Here is a 25,678-nt window from a genome sequence, read left to right on the forward strand (position 1 = left end):
CCTGGTGTCTAGTGTTCCTCCACCCTCCAATCGTCACACTGCTTGAAGTGCAGTTAAGGCACAAGAGTAGAACCCCTAGTGTCTAGTGTCCCCCCTCACCCCCCATTCTGCATTCTGTTTTAAACACCTTTAAGGAGCAACAGTAGTAATCCATGGTGGTTAGTAGTTCCCCTACCCTCTGATCCTCATACTGTTTTAAGTGCCATTAAGGTACAAGAGTGGTAATCCCTGCAGGCTAGTGATCATGCCAACCCCATAGTGCAGTTACCCCTGGTGGCTCTTAGTCCCTTCACTCAATATTGTAGATTATATTTATAGGTCTAGGGGTGTGTGGAGGTATGACAGCCACCCCAACCCACACTAAATCACACATACACATCAAACACTCACACAGCGCCCTACCCACCCGATTGCAATCACACACTCATCCATTCACGCACTCATCCATTCACACACACACACACACACACACACACACACACACCTACATCACCCCCTCACTACCTCCTTATGCTATCCCCCAAGCATTCAGACACATACACACACACACACACACACACACACACACACACACACACACACACACACACACACACTCACTCATTCACTTACTCCCACAGCATTCCCTCACATACGCTCACTCACACACTTCTTGAGTGTGCCCTACCACTAAACTCCCCACTAACTCACTCACACACTTCTTGAGTGTGCCCTACCACTAAACTCCCCACTACTTACCTCTTCCACAATGGCTGAACAAGGCCATTTGGCCATACCTACTACCACAGCATGGTAGGGGTATCCATGATAATGTACATGACCAAGCGAGTCTATGAATTGCTTAACAGGTAACTGCCTCCCTGGAGGCAGTTACGGGTGAAATAGCACATGGCTAATTAGCATTTGCATGTAGCACAGCCTGAAGACAGCCCAGTGTGGTGTTGCACACCTACATGCAAGAGCACCATGCTAGAACTGCCACTGTACTCAGAAAGGCATCTGGTGGTATCCTTTATGAATTCTCCCTTCAGTCTTAAGTATTGGTCCAAAATCTCTGAAATTTTGGACAAAAATGACCTAATATTTTTATTCATCTGATTTTTTTCTTTTCTCTGTTAAAGTTTTCTCCTTCTTTTTTTTCTGTATTACCCTTTTTTTTTTTAATTTACATTTGCAAAAATGGGAAAAAATGGGTCGTGGATGGATTGATGACAGACAATATAGATTTAAAAGTTTTGCTAATCCCTCATTCACCCCTTGACTACATTGTATACAAGTACTTCACAGAAACTATCATAACTCTTGCAAAGACACTACCTCACACACCCCCACCCCTTTCCAAAACACTAGCAGCTCAGTGCCCTCCTCCCATATACAACCCGTACCAACATCCTATATCTGCAAACATCTTCAAAAGCTCAAACCCAGTACCCCTTCTGCAGACCACTTACCACCCGAATACCTCCAAATAGCAGCCAAAGCCATTGCATACCCAATATCCATCCTTATTAGCAGAACAATCACAGAAAGTAACATCCCATCCATATGGAAAGTCTCTCACATCATCCTATTACATAAAGGAGGCAAATCCACTGATATCTCAAATTTTCGACCAATTGCACTACTCTCCCCACTGGCCAAAATTATGGAAAAATGTGTTCACCACCAACTACTTCAACATCTGCTCCAAAATAATCTACTGGCCAACTGCCAGCATGGCTTCAGACCCTTTCATAGCACAACTACCGCTTTGCTAACCTTCACTGACTGTATAAACAGGAATCGAAATAATAACTCCCTATCTTCTGCACTATTCATTGACCTATCAAAAGCCTTTGATATGGTTAACCATGACTTATTAATCAGTGAGCTAAAAGCCCAATCTCTTGACCCACAAACAATAAGTTGGTTTACATCCTATCTAGAAAATAGACAACAAGCAGTACTCTGGGACAACAATCTCTCCTCACCTATTCCCGTAAACATTGGAGTCCCTCAAGGCTCTATTCTAGGCCCTCTTTTATTCTCCATTTTTACTAATAATCTCAACACTATTTTTCCTAAAGCCACCTGCATACAATACGCCGATGACTCAACTTTAATCTGTACAGCTAAGTCATCAACTTCTCTTCAGACCTTGACTCAAACAGTATTTAATACTGTAGAAACATGGTTTACCCACCATTTCCTCCTCCTAAATCCAAAAAAAAAACAAATTACTGCTTTTCTCTCCCACCCAAAAATCACCAGAAATCAACTTCACAATTACCTCCAATGATGGAACTACGATTACCCCATATACTAACACACGACTCCTGGGCATAACCATAGATAATAAACATCAATAACACCATCCAAACTGTCAATAAAAAAATAGGCTCCCTGTATAGACTCAGATCTTACCTCACACCACTAGCGAGAACCTCTATTGCCCAAACTCACCTCATCTCTACCCTTTTCTATGCTTCTGCTATATACACCAACCTATCAAAATACAACATAAACAAACTGGAAACTAGCTATAACAACATAGCCAGATTTGCCACAGGGAACCCTTTCAGAACCCACCACTGCCACAACTTCAAACAACTAGGATGGTCAGAGCTACAAAACCAACTATTGTATTATCAACTTGTTATCACACAAAAAATTCTTCATCACCCAAATAACTCCCCAATCCTCACTAACCTGATCACCCCTTATAAAAATCTTTCAACACTTCGCTCTGCAAACAAACTACTAATTTCTAATGTAAAATCTAACAATAAAGCGGGGGACTCACTATTTACCAATATTGTGGGCAAAATTTGGAATAACCTTCCTATTAGACTCACATCTCTCTCATCACCATCTCTCTTCAAGAAACACCTAAAAGAACACCAGCAACTACTCTGGCTGTGTCCCTGTTCAAAACCAGACTGAACTATAGTTCCCCTTGCACTACCCCTATCTTCCCTGCTATGACCTCTTTATAACTAAACTTCTCAAAAGTCACCTGTACACTATCTAGTGCTTTGTTAGTTCTTTCTTCTTTCATCTATTTCCTTCAATCTTTCTTCTTTCTACCCCATATGACTCAATAACTCTGAACCCTTGTTTTTCTCCTATACTTTTGCCAATTATAAAGTTTTCCTGTGCCTCTATACTTATTTCTTAAACATAAGTCTTATTTTTTATATCTTTTCTCTGTCCAAATATTAATCCTCTCATGTGTAGTAATTCATATAAATATGCTTTTTAAGTATTGAAATTTTAACTATTGTAGACTTGTTTTTATCTATTGTATTTTTAACTACTGTTTTTATGTAATTTTACTTAACTCTGAGCTTATCTCCCTGGGCCTCTACTGAAAAAGGATATGTATCCAGCTAGACTAGCCCAATCAACAAATGTAAAATAAATAAAATAAATAAAAATAAATAAATAGTTTATTTAGTCCAGATTTTAATGCATAAAGACAATTTTATTGCAAAAGCTAAGAGAAAATATATGTTCTATTTTGATTGTACTTTACTGATATAATTAAATTATACTCATTTTTGTAGCTGAAGTTAATACAACCAATACAAATTATATGAAAAAAGAATGTTTCATTCTACTCTGAGCCTTTGACCTACCTCTTGGTTCTTGAAATTATGCTTTTCTGGCCTGGTATAGTAGCATGGAGGGCTCATTCAATAGATAAAGCCCTAACTACATCCCCAACAACCCTTGTCTAAGTAGCAGTATGGGAATCCACAACAGTTGGACTTCGTGGATAGGGAGTGGATAACATTTCTGGTTGACACATCCCAGGATGCAGTTTGACCCCTCACAGGAGTGTAAGAGTATATTTGGCAGCTTGCTATTAAAGGAGGCACTGACCTGTATATAAACTGAAGGGTTGATTAGCATGGAAGCAGACATTCTCCCACCCAGGCAGCATCATTCAGTGTTGTCACAGCCACAGAGGGGCAAGGATTAGATGGGGTAGGAGGGAGATCTGCATGACTAGTTGAATATCCCTAGTTTCCACCTCTCAACTCTGTTATGGGACAAGATCAGCTTATTAAAATGTATATTAATTTCAGTTTCATTAATGATGCTATAATATGATTTTTGAAAAGCAAATATAATTTGTATGCAGGGCTGGGAAAAATACAACTTCAAAAGCTAGAGGTATTGTTGTGTCTCAACTGCATTTTGTTTAATATGTAACAAGGAAAAAGTAAGTGTATGAAGCTGAGGCATGTTAGCTATTGTAAAAGGAATTTGTTAGCCTGACTCCTCCAGGCTAGGAGTGTGTTGTTACTAGGGAATGTTTGAAACATCCAAGGTCAGGAAACAAGACCCCTTGAAAGCAGGTGGGTCATGTATAGGAAGGTGTTCACGTGAAGTCTGAAGTGAAAATCATATGGTTTGAGGACATTTGCAAAGTTTTCTATTAGTCAGAGTCATTTTAATGCAAGAAAGCTGCATGAAAAGTTTTATAAGAAAAATGTATAAAAATGCATTTTTATAGGTAAAGTGAAACTGATTTACCAATTGCTATGAAGATTGTCTTCCAGCACTGTAAGAATAAAATTTCTGTTTGCAAATCCTGAAGTGTTGTTCCTGACTGAAGGCATATAAGGTAAATTCTTAATTTATTTATTTATAACTTTAACAATTTGGTGCCATGACTCAGATCTGAACTTTGGTATTGCTGCAGGGCAGTTCTGGAATAGGGCCCATTTCAGATTTTCTGTGAATTTCACACTGCTTTGTATGGAATGGTCAGAGACTCAGATGTGCAGCTAGTCAGGGTGTGTAAACATACTAGCCTTGGCAGGGAAATTGTTTTGTAAAGGAAAAGAGTTGGTTTCTGTTTTTTTTTTCTTTCTCTCTTTTAGACAATTTTAGCAAAATGTAGAATAAGTGCATAACTGTGTTTTTCTTTGACTGCGTTGTTTGTAAGGTATACAAGTAATAGTGGGAGGACCCCACAGCAAATGAGAATAGTAAATGTATGTGCACATACAGTAAAGGAATAATTAACACAAGTAGGCACCTTGTGCCAAGGGTGTTACCCTCAGGATTGAAAGGTAAGACGTATGAGAGATGCTTTATTCTGTCACTGTATGAATGTATGAGAGAAAGAAAAGAAAAAAGTTGAAAGTTAAAGATAAAGTTACAACAAGTTCATGAGCCCACCGCATGAATGGGACATAGACTATAAACTGTTAAAACAAGTTGATGAGCCCACCGCATGATTGGAATATAGACTATATACTGTTAAAACAAATTTGTGAGCATACAGCATGATTGGGATGTATACTATACAACAGGTTTATGAGCCCACAGCATGATTGGGATGTAGACTATATACTGTTAAAACAAATTCATGAGCCTACAGCATGATTGGGACGTATACTATACAACAAGTTCATGAGCACACTGCATGATTGGAACATAGACTATACAACAAGTTCATGAGCCCACAGCATGAGTGGGATGTAAACTATACACTGTTAAATTCATGAGCCTACCACATGCTAGGATGTAGAGGTATGCATTGTTAAAATAAATTCATGATCCCAAAGCATGCTGGGACTTAAAAGTGTGATTGCATGGAAGTACCCTTAGATGGTCCGAAAGAGTGGTCAGTTTTAGACACAATATCTATCTGCCCTGTTATCCTGACCACAATGCTGGAGCTGTAACTTTTGAGCTTGCACCGGGATGAAAGCAAGATGGTATTGTGGGGAAAAAGGCTGATCAAAACCTCTCCTCTGTTGCTGCACGCCGACAGACTTCCTACCCTTCTCTCCCTGTATGATGTGTGGATTACTACAGTTATTTTCTGTCTTTGGAACTGCCAGGATCCAGGAGTTGTAAGGTAAGCCTAACATTTTTATTATTACTTATTTATAAAATAATAAAAATGGGAGTAAAGATAAGCAAGCAAGAAATCCCTGAAAAGGGAACACCTGCATATTTTATGTATTTTAACTATGGGAAGGAAGGTTGTAAATATTTGCATCACTGGTTTCAGCTTACTAATAATTGTTCTGGTGGGGTATTTCCATTAAATGGAACTTATGATAAGACTAAATTGATGACATGGAAAGGTATTTTGGAAGAAAAGAAAAGCAAACTAAGTGGGGAACAAATAACAGCATTATATTCTTGGTGCAGTGAAGCACTTAAAGGGAAAAGGAGTCAGCAATAAGAGGGTTGCAGGATGTTAATAAGAAATTGTTGCAACAAGTAAAAGAGGTTAAAAAGGCAGTACAGACCAGTAAAAAGGGATCCCTTTATCCTGTCTTAGCAGGTTTGGAACAAACTGAGGATGGCCAAAAAGCAGAAACTTCTGAAGAGGATGATAATCTTCCAGTGGCTACTGCACCCCCACCCCCATATGTGCCAGTACAGGTACCTCCTGTACAAGACTGTTGTTTCTCAGACCCCTACCTTTCAGTCTACTGTCCATTGTACACCCAGTTTGCGTGATACTGGTACATCTCAGACTTGTTTCTCTGTTCAATCTTCTTCTTCTGAACAGGCATCTGCAGTTGAGGAAGTTCTTCTGCATATTCTTCTCAGATAGCTTCTACTTCCCCAACAGGGGCATTAGTATTTGACACTCCTGTATCGCACCATACACACTCACATGACAGGGTACAACAGGAGATTACAACCTCTGGAGGGAATCTTTTGGCACCTCTCAGGGAAATTTTGTGGGCTAACAATAGAGAACTTGTTCATCATCCTTGGACCCCTGCTGATTTGCATACTATGTCTAATTTTCCAAATATTAGAGAAGATCCATTAAAATTCAAAGAAAGATTAAAAACTATAACAGAATGTTACAATCCTACTTTGACAGATTTAAATCAACTGCTGAGGGTAGTTACTTCAGATGAAATAAGAAAGCAATTACTAGAAAAGGCTAAGATAACAGATTTCACTCTCACAGGGAATGCATTAACAGATAAACGAACAGCATTGTTAAACAAAATTATGGATGTGTGTTAAGTTAGGACTGACTGGTCTAAAATGCAGGCATGTAAACAAAACAAAGGGGAAGCCCCTGCAGACTACTTGAGTCGCCGTAAGACAGTATTTGCTAGACACTGAGGAACACCAGACCCAAAAGAGCAAGCTAAGCCAGCTATTGCAGCAGCCTTTGTGCAGGGTCTGCAAGCCCCTGTACAAAATCAAATAAAGCAAGTGCTCATAGACTGGCAAGGAAAGGATTTAGAGTCTTTATTAAGTGCTGCAAATCACTGTACAGAGTATCAGAAAAAATGGAGAAAGGATACTGAGGATAAGCTGTTAACTTTACAAATCAGCCAGCTGTAAAACCCGAGGGGTCGAGCAGAAGCAGGGGAAAGGGTAGAGGAATTGCTAAAGGATTTAGCAAAATTGAGGGTAACAAGGTGCAGCTGGTTGGCAACAATGAGCTGGCAGTACCCCTCCAGCTTCATCTAACACATCTTGCTTCAATTGTGGAGAAGCAGGACATTGGAGAGGGGAATGCCCACACAGGCAAATGCAGAGAGCCCAAGATATTTGGACTGAATGGCAACCAAATTATAATAATGCAGTTTTTCCTCCACTACCTCCTCAGATTGGAAGGAGTCAGGAAGCTCCATACTGACTAGATCAAGGAAATTATACAGAAGTGAATCTTAACCCTCTACTGCCAATAGATCAAAATGGAACCTACATTAAGATGAAAATAAACTCAAAGAAAACCCCATTTCTGGTGGTCACTGGAGCCACTAGGTCAGTGTTAAAAATTACTTCAGATAGTCAAATACCAGTATCAGACCATAAAGTAAAGGCAGTCGGAGTTACAAATACTACGGTTACTTATCCTGTTTTGGAACCAATCCCCATTTCTTCAGGTCCGATTGAAGAAAAGCATTCTTTTCTTTTGAGTACTACTGCACCAGTAAATCTTCTTGGAAGAGATTTGTTATGCAAGCTGGGTTGTACTATTTACTGTGCCCCAGAAGGGGTTATCTAAATATTCCAACAGTATCAGAGGGAGAAGTATTGGCAGGTTTAGCAGATGCTGAGGAACAGCCTGTTGGAAGCATACAGGCAGATGGAGAGTTACTACAGCAGGTACCTACCAACTTGTGGGCTAAGCATGCAATTGAAGTAGGTATACTGAAATCAGCAGAACCAGTAAAAATAAAATTAAATTAAATCTATCAAAACCTCTCACTAGAGTTCCACAATATCCACTAAAGCCTGAAGCAGAGCAGGGAATCAAACATGTAATTCAGTCTCTGATACAGCAAGGAATAATAATACCAGCTAAAAGCCCTTGTAATACGCCTATTTTTCCAGTGAAAAGGTCAAGAAAGGATACTTATAGATTTGTACAAGATATAAGGGCTGCAAATAATGCAATACTACCTACTTTTCCTGTTGTTCCAAATCCAGCAACAATACTGAGTTGCATACCACCTACAGCTAGTTACTTTTCTGTGATAGATTTACGTTCAGCATTCTTTTCTATACATATTCACCCTGACAGTCAGTTTCTGTTTGCTGTTACTTATCAAGGACAGTAATATACCTGGACATGGTTGCCACAAAGATACTGAATCTCCTCCATTATTTTCTCAAATTCTGAAAAAAGATTTGGAGAATGTGATATTTCCAGGTGGGTCTGTGTTAGTACAATGTGTAGATGATTTACTGATAGCATCAAGTTCCTTTCAGCAATGTCAGCATGATACCTTGCATCTTCTGACTATCCTTGCAGAGAAGGGATATAAAGTGTCTAGAGAAAAACTACAATTGTGGTCATCTCAGGTACATTATCTTGGTCATTTAATATCTCACTGTAGCAGGCATGTGTTACCATCTCATATTGATGCAATATCTAAGGCCCCATGTCTGACTACTCAGAGACAGCTTAGGTCTTTCCTAGGTATGACAGGGTATTGCAAACCATGGATCCCTAACTATGCAGAAATTGCCAAACCTTTGAAAAATCTTTTAAAGCAGGATACACCAGAGCCTCTCTTTTGGAATAGTGAAGAGGAAAATTCATTTCAGAACTTGAAGCAAGCTTTAGCTGCTGCCCCAGCTTTAGGGTTACCAAATTATAATAAACCTTTTATTTTATTTTGTCATAAAAGACATGGATTTGCTCAAGAAGTACTTGCACAAAAACATGTGGACAGCTATTGTCCGTTAGCTTATTACAGCACAGTACTTGATTCTGTTGCAAAAGGATTTCCACCCTGTTTAAGGGCAGTTGCTGCTGCTGCTGCTGCCATTCCAGTTAATCTGGCACAATCATTGGTGCTTGGGCATGATCTCAGTGTAGCTGTCCCTCATTCTGTATCATCTTTTTTGCTTAAAATGAAAACTCAACCACTCTCGACTGCACATCTAACTAGATAAGAACTTACACTTCTTTCTGATCCATCTATTTCCCTGATCTGCTGTCCTGTTCTAAATCCTGCATCTCTGTTGCCTACTGCTGAGGATGGGGAAAAGCATGATTGTGTGTGTGTAACTATTTGCATTCTCCTAGGGAGGACTTAAAGGACACTCCTATACCCAATGCTGAACTGAGCTTGTTCATGGACAGCTCCTGTGGAAGAAATCAAACAGGGAAGCTGATCTTGGGAATAGCCGTCTGCACCGAAGAGACAATATTGTTGCCACAAAGATTAGAGGGTGTTCACTCTGCTCAAATAGCTGAGCTTGTGGTTTTGCTAAAAGCTTGTGAGTTAGCCAAAGACAAGGTGGCCAATATTTCTACAGACAACCGTTATGCTTTTGGGGTGGTACATGATGTTGGGCAACTTTGGAAAGAGAGAGGGTTTTTGACCTCTTCAGGAAATCAAATTAAAAATTCAGGTACATAAAATCATTGTTAGATGCACTTTTGCTACCTAAGAGGTTGTAATCAAATATTGTGCCCATCAAAAGGGAAGGATGCTATAACAAAGGGTAACAATTTAGCAGACCAAGCTGCTAAACAAGCAGTAGTAGATTGTTACAAAAATCTGTGTATGTTAACGATAACAAACTGCAACAGTAATGATGTGTTTGATTTTGAAAAAACTGTTAGCCTTTCAAGCTGAAGCATCACAGGGAGAAGTTCTGAGGTGGCTCAAGGATGGATGTAGAAATTCCTATGATGGCATATGGCAACATCCAAACAGCCGACTGTGTGGCGCCTGCCTCTTTGCTACCTTACCTGGTAAGGGCATATCATCTACCGGCCCATAAAGGTAAGACAGCTTTATTTAATCAAATTACCTGAAGCTGGTATTCCCCTCATGTCTCCTCTTTGATACTTCAGTATGTACAAAATTGTAGTATATATTTAGAGTATAATGTAAAGTGAACATGCCAACAGCAAAACTGCAATTTTACCTCCACCCTGGGGACCTTTTGTTAATGTACAGCTGGACTTCATCCAGATGCCTAAGGCTAATAATTTACAATTTATTTTGGTGGTGGTATGTATGTTCTCAGCATGGCTGGAAGCTTACTCATGTCACAAAGCAGATGCAGTCACAGTTATCAAAAAGTTTCTGTATAACTATATACCAAGATTCGGTATACCATGTACTGTTAATAGTGACGATGGAACACATTTTAATAAAGCATTGCTTAAGGGATTATGCAAATTTTTTAATACTAAGTTGAGTCTTCACTGCCACAACCATCCACAGTCATCTGAATTAGTGGAAGGGTAAACAGGACCCTTAAAAATAAAATTTCAAAGATTTGTGCTGAAATCCACTTAAAGTGTCCCGATGCCCTCCCCTTAGCATTAACGAGTATAAGAACTCACTGAATGCAACCAGGAAGTTGAGTCCATATGAAATATTAATGGGGAGACCCATGGCCCTTCCAGCTACCCATCCAATGGGGAAATGCTGATTTATTTATTTTTTTATTTATTTTACATTTGTTGACCAGGCTAGTATAACTGAATGCATGTCAATTTTCAGTAGAGGCCCGGGGAGATAAGCTCTGGGGAAACAAAAACAAAAACATCTCATATACAAAAACAAAATCTCATATACAAAAGTTCATATGTACAATGCATGTTGCAGGTACAGTACAGAGATAATCAAAGAGGGCAGACATTCATAACATAGTGCAAAAGAAATGCAGGTACAATATAAAAAAATGCAGGTTAATACATAATATAAAAAAGAAGGTAGGTTATAACATAATATAATTATGTTAGTAAAAAAAACGTTGTCATAATACTAAGTTTCCAGAAGATGCAAGTAACAGTATATAGTAGGACAAGGTTATGTTCTAATTTAAGGAAAATAGAACTTAATTAATGAGAAGAAGAGGGTAGGCAGAAGCAAGATTAGAAGAGCTAGTTTCTTAGTCAGGCTCAGTACAGGGGCACAACCAATGTGTTCTGAGGAAGAGTTTTAGTTCCCTTTTGAAAAGTGATATAGAGGGAACTGAGGGAAGTTCACTGGGAAGTAGGTTCAAGGATTTTCCAACAGTATTAGAGAAGGGAGAGTCCCCAGCTCTGTTGTTTGATTTTGAAATATCTGCAAGACGTTTATGTGATGATCATAAGGTCTTCAGATTGGTATAGGGGATAATGAGGGTAGATAGTACAGGAGTATTGGTAGGTTGGTAAAGGGTCTTATGGGCAATGGGCAATTGGTGGAATTTAAGCCATCCTAGCTGCTTTAGATTATAATAGTGGTGGGTTCTGAATGGGTTTCCTGTAGCAAATCTGGCTATGTTATTGTAGGAATTTTCTATTTTATTGAGGTTGTTTTTAGATAGATTTGTGTGGCATAAGGGAGAGTAGAGATTAGATGAGTGTGAGCAATAGTTATTCTAGCTGAAGGAGAAAGGAAGGGTTTGATCCTATAGAGAGAGCCTAGTTTTCTGTTAACAATTTTTAGAGTATTATTGATATGGGTGTCGAAGTTGAGGTTGTTGTCTATGGTGATACCTAGTAGTTTGATTGTAGGTTCTGTGTATATGAGAGTACCGTTATTGGATGTTACGTTGAAATCTATTGGGGAGGACTTACGAGTAGGAGTAAAAAGGAGGAGTTTAGTTTTTTGGGGGTTCAGGAGGAGACAGAGCTGTGTAAACCATTGTTCAACTGTGTTAAACACCATTTGGGTAAGGGAGTGAAGTTCAGATTTGGATGTGGATGAGCATATAAGAGTGGAATCATCTGCGTATTGAATGCATGTTGCTTGGGGAACTGCTAGGTGAAGGTCATTGATAAATATAGAAAAAAGTAGGGGTCCTAATATGGACCCTTGAGGGACACCTAGGTTAACAGGCAGGTGGGTAGATAGAATATTGTGCCAAAGCACAGCCTGTTGTCTGTTATCTAAGTAGGACTTGAACCATTTTATAGCAAGTTCATCTAGTGACAGGGATTTAAGGATATTTATAAGTATCTGGTGATTTACCATATCGAATGCCTTGGACAGAGCAATAAACAATTAAGAGGAAAGCATATTGTGGTTACGGTTTTTGTTAATACAGTCAGTAAAGGAAAGGAGGGCAGTAGTAGTGCTGTGGGAAGGTCTGAAACCATGTTGACAGCTGGATAGTAAATTATTTTGGATTAGGTGGTCTAGCATTTGCCTGTGGATACATTTTTCCATGATCTTTGCCAAAGGAGAAAGTAGGGCTATGGGACGGTAGTTGGAGAATTCAGTAGAGCTTCCACCTTTATGTAGGGGATAATAATGGAGACTTTCCAGATACTAGGGATGTGTCCTTCACTAATGGTTCAATTGATCAGGATGGAAATGGGATAGGCAATGGATTTGGCTGCTTTTTGTAGATATTCAGCGGGTAGTTGGTCAGCTGAAGGAGAGGATGGTTTTAGTCTTTGGATAAGGGTAAGAATATATGTTGTTGGGACTGGTTGGAAGAGAAATGGAGGGGGTTGGGTAGAATTAGAGTTAGATATAGGAACGCTATTAGGTGATAACTGACTAGCAAGTGTTTGAATGGCTTCAGTGAAAAAGGTATTAAAGGCATTGGCAGTATGCTTGGGATTTTCCAGGTCTGTGCCTTGTGAGTGTGGTGTGATAGATTGACCTGGGTGTAGTAGTTGGTTAATACTTGCCCAGAACTTTTGTGGTTTATTATGGTGAGTCTGCTGGAATTGTAGGTAGTAGTTTCTTTTGTCAGAGAGTACAGCTTTTTAGTGTAATTTCTCAGCTGTCTGAAGTTTTGTTGGTCTACTGGGTTGTTAGTCTTTCGCCATTTATTCCAGTATTTATTTCTGAGATGGATTTTTTGCTTGGTTTCTTTTGAAAGCCATGGGGCAGATTTAGTTCTCATTCTAATAGAGCGGGTTGGTGCATGGTGGTCAAGTATGGCTAGGAAGTTAGAAATAAAGTATTTAACAGCTTCATCCAGTGGGAGGTATTTAAGGGAGACCAGTTACTTTGCTTTTAGTTCACTTTGGAAGAGATCGGGGTTAAAGTTTTTCTTGGTTCTAACTGTCCTACAAATGGTTGGAATGGGTAGATTAGTCTTATGTTTGATGATGTAGGTGAGAGAGTGGTCGCTCATATCATCAGGGAGGGTTCCAGCTTCATAAATCTGGGGATGATTATTTATGAGAATCCAATCTAAGGTACTTTCTTTCTTATTAGGCTTGTTTATCCTGGTAGGGGAGGTAATGGTTTGAGAAAAAACAAAAAGGTTAATATGGGTGGTAGGGTGACTACCGCTGCAACACTTCCAATCAATGTTAAAATCCCCTAGGATTATGGTTTCTTGGGGTAAGTTGTGGGATAACCAGCAAAGGATATATTCTATAGTGGCACTGTTATTGCCAGGAGGTAGATAGATACAGATAATATTATTGGGTTTGAAAGTGTTAATTTGAAGTTTGGAAATAATAATTTCAGTGTTAGAGTCTTGAGGTGGTTTATAGTCATAGTAGTAATTTGAAGACCTGATTTAAATAAGATAGCAATCCCACCGCCCTTCTTAGCTACACGGTCAAGTCATAAGATATTATAGCTGGGTGGCATGACTTCATTGTCTTTAGTAGCAGGTTTTAACCAGGTTTCTGTTAAACATAGTATGTCAAAGGAGTAGACTTCCAAGAGAGAATGGAGTTGTGCAACTTTATTATTAATACTACATACACTGAGGTGAGCTATTAAGAGTGAGTTTGGTGGTTTGGTAAGGGAATGAAAAGTAGAGGGATTGGGGTTGAGGTGTTGAGTGGTAATAGTAGTTGTTGGTCCTGGGTTTGGGTGAATGTCTCCATCTTTTAAAGAGAGGAGTTGTATTTCAAATCTAGGATTTGGGGATTTACAGTATAGGTTTAGAGATTTTCTGGGATTGAGGGAGTTATATCTAATGTAGGCTATTCTATGATATTTAGGCAGTAGATAGCTGGGTGTAGATGTTATAGTAACATGGTTAGTGAGAATAGGTAGAGAAGGAGAGGTGGTTAGCTTATTGGGGTATTGAATATGTGAATATAATGGGTGTTCATAGGAGGTAAGCAGGTAGGCTAAAGTTAAAGGTGGTAGAACTATGAGTATGAGTAAACGCTGTAACTGGGCTGAGGTGGGTAGTTTGTACATTTGGATGGGTAAGTTGTTAGGTCTTTGTTATAGGCACGGAAGTATACTAGGTGTGGATAGGGAGAGGTGGAGGGTGTGGTGGTGGGAGAGGTAGGGAGTGGTAGGTGAAAGAAGGGAATTGGAGTTAGATGGCCAATGTTAATGTTCTTATTGATTGGTGGGAAGGGGAAAGGGGTGTGGTTAAGTAGTATAAGAGTAGGAACACTGGGGGTGGATGGGAATTGGGCGCGGGGTAGGGGAGCGGAGTGAGCCCGCAGGGCGAATGGAGCGGGTAGAGACAGGTAATGAAGCAGCTAGATAAGAAACAATCAGCGATGCTGTTTACTGAAGGTAAGTTAGGTAAGTCTAAAGTGGGAAAGAGAAGAGATAAGTAAGGAGTATATAAGAAAACAGGTGGGTGTAGACAGTTAAAGTAAAGGGTAAAGTGTGAGGTTTAAGAGCAGGTCTAGGACATAAGAAATGTAGAGTAATAAAAGAAGAATAACAGATGGATAAGCAGGAGAATAAAGGATGGGATAGGGGTGCCACCTAATGGAAAGATCTAGTATTGCAGGCAATTCTGTAAGGGAGCTAGCTGTTTTCCAACTAGGGAAGGGGGTGAATGTTAGTAAGAGGGGTTACTATGAGGTGGTGGAGGTGTTTTGGTTACATGGTAGTTAGGAGGAGGGTAAAGGCTGCTGGCTGGCCAGGCGCAGAGCGTACTTTAGAACCCCTAAAGCAATAGTTGACGGTAATAGGCTTTACAGGCAGGACTTTGACAACATACTTTCTTGCTTTCTTGAGAGAGGGTGCAGGGAATAGAAGGTTGAGAGATGAGACCACAGGTATTTGGATGGGGTCCTTTGTCACCAGGTAGGTAGGTTCTCAGAGACTAAATTGCAGGAACAGTGCAATGGAGAGCAGGGTACTTATGGGAGAGAGAGAGACATAGTGGTGGTGAGTAACAAGACGTTAGCATATAGTAAAGTGGTTATGGCAATAAAAAGCATTACATGAAGACAAGAGATAAAGACAGTTAACATATGAACATTCACTTATCTTTGCTAGAAGCTACCAGTATCACATGTAAGCTAGCAGTTCTGTGAGATTATAAATTAGCAGGTCATTATCTGTAGGCACAATAGGACAACAAACCACTCTTTAGCTTTATGCTATAAACAGACTTATATTGCATGTGAATAACTGGATAGCCATGTATCGGAAAAATGCATGGAGAAATAGCAGGATATCAGATTCTAATCACCGGGTATGAGTTAGGGCTGGTAGCAGGCAAGCTCAGATTCCACACTAAGTATTGGTCTACAGGAGTCAGCACCTACTATAATACAACATATAGTACACCTTTAAAACAATTCTGTAGAAATATGCAGTAATTAACAGGGACAGCTGCACAGGCTTTTTACCCACTAATGGTTCCCATTAATGTAGGCTTAGCATTTAACAGTAAACATTCGCTCACTAGGCTTGCATACCAGTCATAAGGGTAAAATGTATTATCTTTAGTGATTAGCTACAGAGCACTCAATGGATACTACTAGTTACCACAGCATTTTACAAATATCTAGTCTATAAGACCCCTATCTGTTATAGTAAAATGCAGAGATAATTATCTCTGTAGCTGATAGTGTGAGGGCTAGTAAGATAGGCTTTAACAATGGCTGCTAGGACTTTGCCAAGGCTAGGGAATGTTTAGGGTAGCTCCCTGAGGGTAACAGAAGTACATATAACCATTATAAAAGCATAAACAAGGTATGTAGAATTGGTTGCAAATAAACATATCAAAATGAACTCAGTTCACTGTTTCTCATATTGAGAATGGCAAGAGAAGCAAAATGAGCTCAGCTTGCTCAGGGTATGTCCTTTGTCAGATGATGCTATGATTTCTTACTTCAGAAAACTCCTTAATGTTTTGCAGCAATATCATCGAACAGTAAGAGCAGCATTAACAAAGCCTCCTGACAAGCCCTGTCATCAACTACAACCAGGTGATTGGGTTTATGTGAAAATTTTCCAGAGGAAAAACAGTCTCAGCCTGAGGTGGAAGGATCTAAACAAAACAAACTGCTGGATATGTTCACATATACCTCATCATTCTAAGGCAGCGATTCCTATGATTCCCATCCCTGCTTCACAGGTGTAATTTGAAAAGGACTTTAATGACATCAGCTTAACCTGGCATAATGTAACTGATTTTTCAAAGGCTGTGTCTCTTCAACTTGCGACCACACATCATGGAGACACATGTTATGCCAGAAATGGGACTGTACCATTAGGAAAAAGGAAATGTAATGACACCAGGCATGAATGTGCGTTAGACTCTTTGCACTTAAAAAGTTATCAAAAATCACGGTAGACTGAACCAAGCAAAAAGCTGAGGCAAGACGTAAAACGTACAACTATTTATTCGAAATAACACAATAACGAAGAACCACCTTGATATGAGCGCTTTCGTTTGGCTGTGCCAAACTTTTTCAAATACAACCCTTTTACTCAACCACGTGGATTAAATACATTTCCTAATGATTTACGTCATAATGACGAATGTATGACTGACATCAATTCATCTTACTGAAAAAACGAGTACAAAATATAAAATAATTTGAAACACAATCGTACTAGAAACACTGGACAGAGATGGATCGTATACTCAACAACACTAAAATACAATAAAATACGCTGTAAATAAACACAGAAACTGGAAGCTGACTTAGAATAAACATGTCTTTTCCAATAAAAACAATTATTTATACCAATTGCATATAATGTGTATATATTTTTGTTGTACTGCTAACATTACTAACCTAATATCACAAAAAGCTTAGTAGATTTGTTCCTATAGCCTCGTTTTTTCAGTAAGATGAATTGATGTCAGTCATACATTCGTCATTATGACGTAAATCATTAGGAAATGTATTTAATCCACGTGGTTGAGTAAAAGGGTTGTATTTGAAAAAGTTTGGCACAGCCAAACGAAAGCGCTCATATCAAGGTGGTTCTTCGTTATTGTGTTATTTCGAATAAATAGTTGTACGTTTTACGTCTTGCCTCAGCTTTTTGCTTGGTTCAGTCTACCGTGACTTAAAAAGTTATGACTAGAGGCATGGCATGGGCATGATAAGTGACCATTTCTACATCTGTGGTGAGCGTGCCTACACCTGGTTGCCTATAAACTGGTCTGGATGTTGCTTTGTAGGCTATATTACTCCTGCTATTCAACATTTTGAACACCCACCAGCAGGTAGACTGAGAAATAAGTGATCCACTGGGCAGAGCAAGTATTTTCAATTTTTAATCCTGGGAATGGAGTGCAAAGGACAATGCTTGAAATCACCATGCTTGCATAAATTCTACAGGAGGTGGCCAACGAAACTTTACATCACATTAGGATGGCAAATCGAGAAATTACTGAAATGTGAACTGTGGTGTTACAGAATCAAATGGCACTTGATATAATGCTTGCGACAAAAGGGTGGGTCATGAGCCCTCATAGGGAGTTGTTGCTGTCCATATATTAGTGACTTTCATGATGAACAGGAAAAACTGACAAATTTCATTGAGCAAAGGGTTAAAGATTTGGACAGCACAACAAAACAATGGACACGTTTTGGATGGTTGGGAAGTATTTTTGGTAAACTGGGAACTAGCATAATCTAGGGTATTGTCATTGTGCTTTTTATTATATTTGTGATCATTTTGGTATTTTCTATTCTAAAGGCTGTAATTACAAGATGTTTAACCTCACCTGCACATGAAATGCCACTGCATGCACCAATCAATGACAGTTCTATTTTGACAGAAAATGATGATGAATTCTATGACGCAGAGGCATACTTTATCAAGTTAAGAAAAATAAAAATATAATTACTTGTATGGTATGACACTGATAGTGTCAAAGGGAGAAAACTGTTATGGGAAAAGATCAGCTTATTACAATGTATATTCATTTCAGTTTCATTAATGATGCTATAATATGATTGTTAAAAAGCAAATATAATTTGTATGCAAGGCTGGGAAAAATACAGCTTCATAAGCTAGAGTTATTGCTGTGTCTCCACTGCATTTGTTTTATATATAACAAGGAAAAAGTAAGTGTATGAAGTTGAGGCATATTAGCTATTGTAAAAGGAATTTGTTAGCCTGACTCCTCCAGGCTAGGAGTGGCTGTTGCTAGAGAAGGTTCTGAAACATCCAAGGTCATGAAACAAGACCCCTTGAAAGCAGGTGGGTCATGTATAGGAAGGTGTTCACGTGAAGTCCAAGGCGAAAATCACGAGGGATGAGGACATTTGCAAAGTTTTCTATTAGTCAGAGTCATTGTAATGTAAGAAAGCTGCATGAAATGTTTGATAAGAAAAATGTATAAAAATACATTTTTACTAGGTAAAGTGAAACTGATTTACCAACTGCTATGAAGATTGTCTTCCAGCGCTGTAAGAATAAAATTTCTGTTTGTACATCCTGAAGTGTTGTTCCTGGCTGAAGGCATATAAGGTAAATTCCTAATTTATTTATTTATGACTTTAACACCTCCAAAGGGATTGGATGGATGGAGACCTTAGGCTCCTGTTCCAGCCAGGGAATAAATAAACCATTGGGCTCTAGTCCTGTCTAGAAAATGAATGAGCCTGGCTCCAATCCTGTAATGAATGGGCCAACAGTATCCATGAAGGGTAGATATTGGGTAGGTCATGAAGACAGAAAAAATATGCTCTCCTGTCATATTCTACCTCCCCACTAGCAACATATTCAGGTTATTTATAATTACTGATATCTTTGTCAGACAACATAAAATGTTTCTACAGGAGGAGCATAGGGTGACATACAAGAGTGTAGGAAGATGCACACAGGTGGATTATATCTTATGTAGAAGGGCCAATCTGAAGGAGATTGGAGACTGTAAAGTGGTGGCAGGGGAAAGTGTAGTTAGGCAGCATAGGATGGTGGTTTGTAGGATGACATTGGTGATCAAGAAGAGGAGGATGAGTGTAAGGGCAGCACCAAGGATCAAATGGTGGAAATTGAAAAAGGGTAATTGTGAGGTGATGTTCAGGGAGGAGTTAAGACAGGCACTTGGTGGCAGTGAAAAGTTACTGAATAGCTGGGTAACTACAGCAGAGCTAGTAAGAGAGATGGCTAGAAAGGTGCTTGGTGTGACATCTGGAAAGAGGAAGGAGGACAAGGAGACCTGGTGGTGGAATGAAGAAGTACAGGAGAGTATACAGAGAAAGAGGTTGGTGAAGAAGAAGTGGGATTGTCAAAGAGATGAAGAAAGTAGACAAGAGTATAAGGAGATGAGGTGCATGGCAAAGAGAGAGGTGGGGAAGGCTAAGGATAAGGCATATGAAGAGTTGTACAAAAGGTTGGACACTAATGAGGGAGAAAAGTACCTGTACCGATTGGCTAGACAAAGGGACCGAGCTAGTAAAGATGTGCAGCAGGTAAGGGTGATAAAGTATAATGAGGGAAACATACTCACAAGCGAGGAGAGTGTGTTGAGCAGATGGAAAGAGTACTTTGAAGGGTTGATGAATGAAGAGAATGAGAGGGAGAGAAGGTTGGGTGATGTGTGGATAGTGAATCATGAAGTGCACTGGATTAGCAAGGAGGAAGTAAGGATAGCTATGAAGAGGATGAAGAACGGAAAGGCTGTTGGTCCAGATGACATACCTGTGGAAGCATGGAGGTGTTTAGGTGAAATGGCAGTGGAGTTTTTAACTAGATTGTTTAATTAAATTTTGGAAAGTGAGAGGATGCCTGAGGAATGGAGAAAAAGTGTTTTGGTACCGATTTTTAAGAATATGGGTGATGTGCAGAGCTGTAGTAACTACAGAGGGAATAAACTGATCAGTCACAGCATGAAGTTATGGGAAAGAGTAGTGGAAGCTAGGTTAAGAAGGGAGGTGATGATTAGTGATCAGCAGTATGGTTTCATACCAGGAAAGAGCACTACAGATGTGATGTTTGCTCTGAGAGTGTTGATGGAGAAGTACAGAGAAGGTCAGAAGGAGTTGCATTGTGTCTTTGTGGATTTAGAGAAAGCATATGACAGGGGGCCTAGAGAGGAGTTGTGGTATTGTATGAGGAAGTCGGGAGTGTCAGAGAAGTATGTAAGAGTGGTACAGGATATGTACAAGGGTAGTGTGACAGAGGTGAGGTCTGCGGTGGGAGTGACGGATGTGTTTAAGGTGGAGGTGGGATTGCATCAAGGATCAGCTCTGAGCCCTTTCTTATCTGCAATGGTAATGGACAGGTTGACAGATGAGATCAGACAGGAGTCCCCGTGGACTATGATGTTTGCAGATGACATTGTGATCTGTAGTGAGAGTAGGGAACAGGTAGAGAATACCCTGGAGAGGTGGAGATATGCTCTAGAGAGAAGAGGAATGAAGGTCAGCAGGACTAAGATAGAATATATGTGTGTGAATGAGAGGGAGGATAGAGGAATGGTGAGGATGCAGGGAGTAGAGGTGGTGAAGATGAATGAGTTTAAGTACTTGGGATCAACAGTTCAGAGTAATGGTGAGTGTGGAAGACAAGTGAAGAAGAGAGTACAGGCAGGATGGAGTGGGTGGAGAAGAGTGTCAGGAGTGATTTGTGACAGACGGGTACCAGTAAGAGTGAAAGGGAAGGTCTACAAGAACGTAGTGAGACCAGCTATGTTATATGGGTTGGAGACAGTGGCATTGACAAAAAGGCAGGAGTCAGAGATTAACGTGGCAGAGCTGAAGATGTTAAGATTTGCACTGGGTGTGACGAGGATGGACAGGATTAGGAATAAGTATATTAGAGGGTCAGTCCAGGTTGGAAGGTTTGGAGACAAAGCCAGAGAGGCAAGATTACATTGGTTTAGACATGTGCTGAGGAGGGATGCAGAGTATGTTGGGAAAAAGATGCTAAGGATGAAGCTGCCAGGTAACAGAAAAAGAGGAAGGCCTAAGGTAAGGTTTATGGATGTGGTGAGAGAGGACATGCAGGTGGTTGGTGTGACAGAGCAAGATGCAGAGGACAGGAAGAAATGGAAACAGTTGATCTGCTGTGGCGACCCCTAATGGGAGCAGCCGAAAGAAGAAGAAAAATAATTCCAATACCAAAGGTAAGGATTCTTCTACCATATCAAACAACAGATAGATGTCCATTGCAGCAATGGTACTGCCTCCTAAAGCCATACAGAGTGATAGCTGAAGAACAGTGTGACTTTAGGGAAGGCTGTAATACCATCAGCACTGTATTCCTTGCAGCAGTGTCTATATTCTGTGCAGTGGACCATGCAAAACTTACCAGAATGTCTTCATTGATCTACACAAGGCATTTGGCTCCATATATCACTCTCTTCTAATGTGTGGGTTTAAATAACAACTAAACAAGAGAGTTAATATGGTAAATTGGTTGTTTAGCTACTTTAATAGTAGAAAAGTGCTCAGGAATAGCCTGGTATATGTTAAAGACATTCATGCCCCACCACTAATCACAAGATTAGGCATTTTAATTTTCTGCACATTTGTTCATTCTTCCACACATGACCTACTTATTCTGTTTGCCACACTGAAAGCTGGTACTCCACTGTTGTTGACAAGTGGTTATTGCCCCAGCACAGTCATCAAGGGTCAGCTCTCCAATGATTTTATCCAAACTAAATAGCTAGTTAAAGACTTAGCAACTGCAAGTTATTTTTGGAAAGACAAAGGCAAGAACATCTTTGTAACAAGCTTGGCGTAAGTACCATCTAAGTGACACATGACCTACCAGCCCTACATATCTATAGTAATAGCTCATTTAAATATCTATATAGTTACTTCGACCCCTCACCCTTTTAATCAACACCCATGTATGAAATATACAGGTTAAAACTAATGGCCAACATAAACTTTTCTTATAGTTTTACCTTCTATCACTCAAAGCCCACAAGTCCTGGTGAGTGGTATTCTAACACCCCAGCTAGAGAGCAGGTCCCAAGTCATAGTCTTCTCCTCAGCATACAATCATTTGGGTTAAGGCACTAATTAAGTAAAGCAGGGTATTATTGCCTTATTCAGAAGAGCAAGTTGGTGCCCATAGTACACAGAGCCCATTTTCACTTCTTAAGATCCTATTGAAATTCCTCTGCTAGCATTCCTACTTCCACTTTTGCTACAGAAAACCACACTAAGTACTCTCCCCTAAGACTCACTAAACTTTCAAGCATCCCCAGGCACAAAGTTGTATAATATGAGAAGGCATTCCCTATTTTAGGCACCTCCCTATGTACTGCCCAGTCTTGATAAAGCTGTCACAACCTATGCAAGCCTTTTGACTGGTCTACCATTGATCTGAATATTGCATATATATTGAGCTGTTGGAATGTTTTCTATTTATATGCACACGAGAAGCACTGGCTTGTAATCATGCTGCCTCCCCTGCTTTTAGTACATGCATACTATTCTCTTGATGTTGTTTAATTACAGCTGCAGGGTCATAGGTTCATAGGTACTTACCAGGGTATTGATCCGTATTTTTAGAAGTCCAGCCCTGCATTCCCATGAAATGTTCAGCCCTTGTAATTTAATTATGAATATCCCAGAGCTAGGCATAACATTTACAAGATACCAGTATCCATAAGGGAAAAGGGTGCAAAACCAGCAATGAATTTATATTTTTTCCATCCATTCATCCAGATTACGTTTGAATAGAGTAAGGAAAGTACTTTGCTTTATGTGAAGAGGAAGATGATTTGAAAGAAGTGATATTCTCTGTGATACATATCTATCCCTCCAACATGTTCTAGTTATGCTGTGGAAGAGATTAAGATCTCTAGTGTTTCCTTCAAGTGCCCATGGATTTGTGGATGTACAGTAGATCTGAGAGGATATGTATGCGAGGCAGAGATCACTCCTCAGTAGCTTGTATAATATCGAGAATAGCGACAAGGCTTTGAGACAGTCAGTGTAGTTTTCATGATTTAGGGCCTTGATTTCTTGGTGAGAAAGAGTCATGGTTGTTCAAGTTGTGTTAAGTGTTTGGACATTTCCTCCACCTCTTGTTCTTTATCCTGCATTATAAATTATGATCTGTTGCTGTTCTACTTGTAATCTCTACCTAATAGTCTGAGATATGACTGGAAATGGACCTGATAAGGTCAGTCTAACCACCTAATCAAAAGATGACTAAATACAAAGGAGGATCTAATTGTTTTGAATGGAAAAAGATTTTCAGCTTTGCTTTCTTAATGACAGTGTCATCCCATAATGCAAGTCAAAAATTCCAAGAGTGTGACAGCAAGAAGAGAAAATATGCCACCCCCCAATACACACACACTCACGCACACACATGCACACACAAATGGACACTCCCATTAACTATCTTGGAAATGTATGAGTGAAAGAAAGATACAGGCAGAACCTAAGGATTGCCATAAAAATAAGCTGCAGGGGATACCAGTAGAGTCATATTCAATGACTCATGCTATCTTGTCTAGTAATTTCTTACATAATAGTGCAGTGCAGCTGGGTACATGTCAGCCATACCTCTCAACTGCACAGATTTTTGCAGAATGTCCAGATTTTTACCTCATATTTTTGGTCTGCTTTTCATAAAATTGTTGTTTTCTGAGAAATTAGTGGCAAATCATTAAAGACTGAAGTTAGAAAATAATGACAGACATTTGAGTTTCAGACTTCATACCCTCCTGATATTTCATGGTAATACAAAACCTGTTCATCAACTTTCTACGTTTGTAAGAACAATATTTAAAAATTGTCCCTATTTTGGGCCTTTGTTCCACTTTTATGTATTGCTTTGTCCAGATTTCTTGCTCTAAGATGTTGAGAGGTATGCTCAGCGCCAAACCTGACAGCATGGATGTAATACTACCCTAGTCTGTGAACATCAGTCAGGTGTAGTATGTTGTCTTGTCTAAGAACAAAACTGTTTAACCAGCACTCTGGTTAATTTGTGCAACTCCAAACAGAAATGCAGTGTAGTTTACAGAGCAACTAAGTTTTTTTTTTACTTTCTGTTATTTTAATTGTAACATAGGACTGTTGTAAGAAGCAGATGGTTATGACTCCTAATAGCAGAAAGATGAACCACAAACATATATATTTGTTTGCCAAACTCAGTGAGAGAGGCAATCACCAAGTATAATCTATAGCTGCAGTTCATTCAGTATTAAAGAAACCAAGAATGCATTGAATTATATATAGTTAACAACATACTAGAGCTGCATGTTTGTTTACTTTAAATAACCATAGTGATGCAACTAGCAAGGTGTAACTTGCCATAAATTCCAAGAATCAATTAAACCTGAAAATACGCAGGCATACTTTGAAAACAGATAATTAATATGACATGTTTGTGTATATTTCCAACTGTAACAGATGTTAGTTAAGTATCCTCTTTCTTTAGCTAAAGAAATGAAACTAAAGGCAGATTGAGATTTACAAAGTCTGACTCGTGAAATCCCCTTTTTGAACCAAAGCATGGTGGGTGGGTGGGTCTATGATATAAGAACTAGAGTGTATGGAGGCAGGGCAGTATGACTGCCATTTATAAGAGAAGCCCCAAAATAAATTCTGTTGCTTACCTTGAATGTTTTGATCTGTTAATATTTAGAGATTAGCAAACTTTCAACTACTTAAGGCAGTTTCTAATGATGAGTCATTTCGATACAGATGAAAGCCCTCTTTGCAGTAAAATGTTTCTAGTCTGCTTCCTCAGTGGCAGCATTGTTGTTTTCAGAACTTACTGAACTAAGAAGGTATCCTGGCAACCATTACAATGCAGACCGACACTCCTTCCCTCAGGCTTCCACTGCAGCTTATCTCTGGGAAGAAAATAACAAATCAAAGGCTAGGTGTATTTGCTTTATTTTCACCACATCCTACATATTATTCCCGAATCCCTGCACTGCAAAATAAAATATAAAATTCACTTCTGATAATTAACACCACATAGAAACATAATTTTAGTAATTTACTTATTGTTTATTTCAAGGAGGGCAAACTAACGAAAACTATCTGCTTCCTGTAGTCTAAGGCTGATTATTTAGCCTCTCCTTGCCTATTGTGTGCCCCTATGCCAGTCATTTAACCAGACAGTGCTCTCAGGTTGTTTTTGAAAAGGGACACTTGGGTCCA

The 25,678-nt window shown here is 39.4% G+C and overlaps 1 protein-coding gene across 1 annotated transcript in view; it reads right to left on the minus strand.

The window, feature by feature from the left end:
- Positions 1 to 25,259, minus strand: part of WDR49 (WD repeat domain 49) — a 983,894-nt gene extending 958,635 nt beyond the window's left edge. Inside the window, exon 1 of the mRNA XM_044070738.1 lies at positions 25,126 to 25,259. The gene's annotated coding sequence lies outside the window, so the exon portion shown is untranslated. The remainder of the gene's footprint in view (positions 1 to 25,125) is intronic.
- Between the last annotated feature and the right edge of the window lie 419 nt (positions 25,260 to 25,678).

The sequence above is a fragment of the Protopterus annectens genome, chromosome 4.part1, assembly GCF_019279795.1.
Source record: "Protopterus annectens isolate FY-2018-M chromosome 4.part1, PAN1.0, whole genome shotgun sequence".
Classification (NCBI taxonomy): domain Eukaryota; kingdom Metazoa; phylum Chordata; order Ceratodontiformes; family Protopteridae; genus Protopterus; species Protopterus annectens.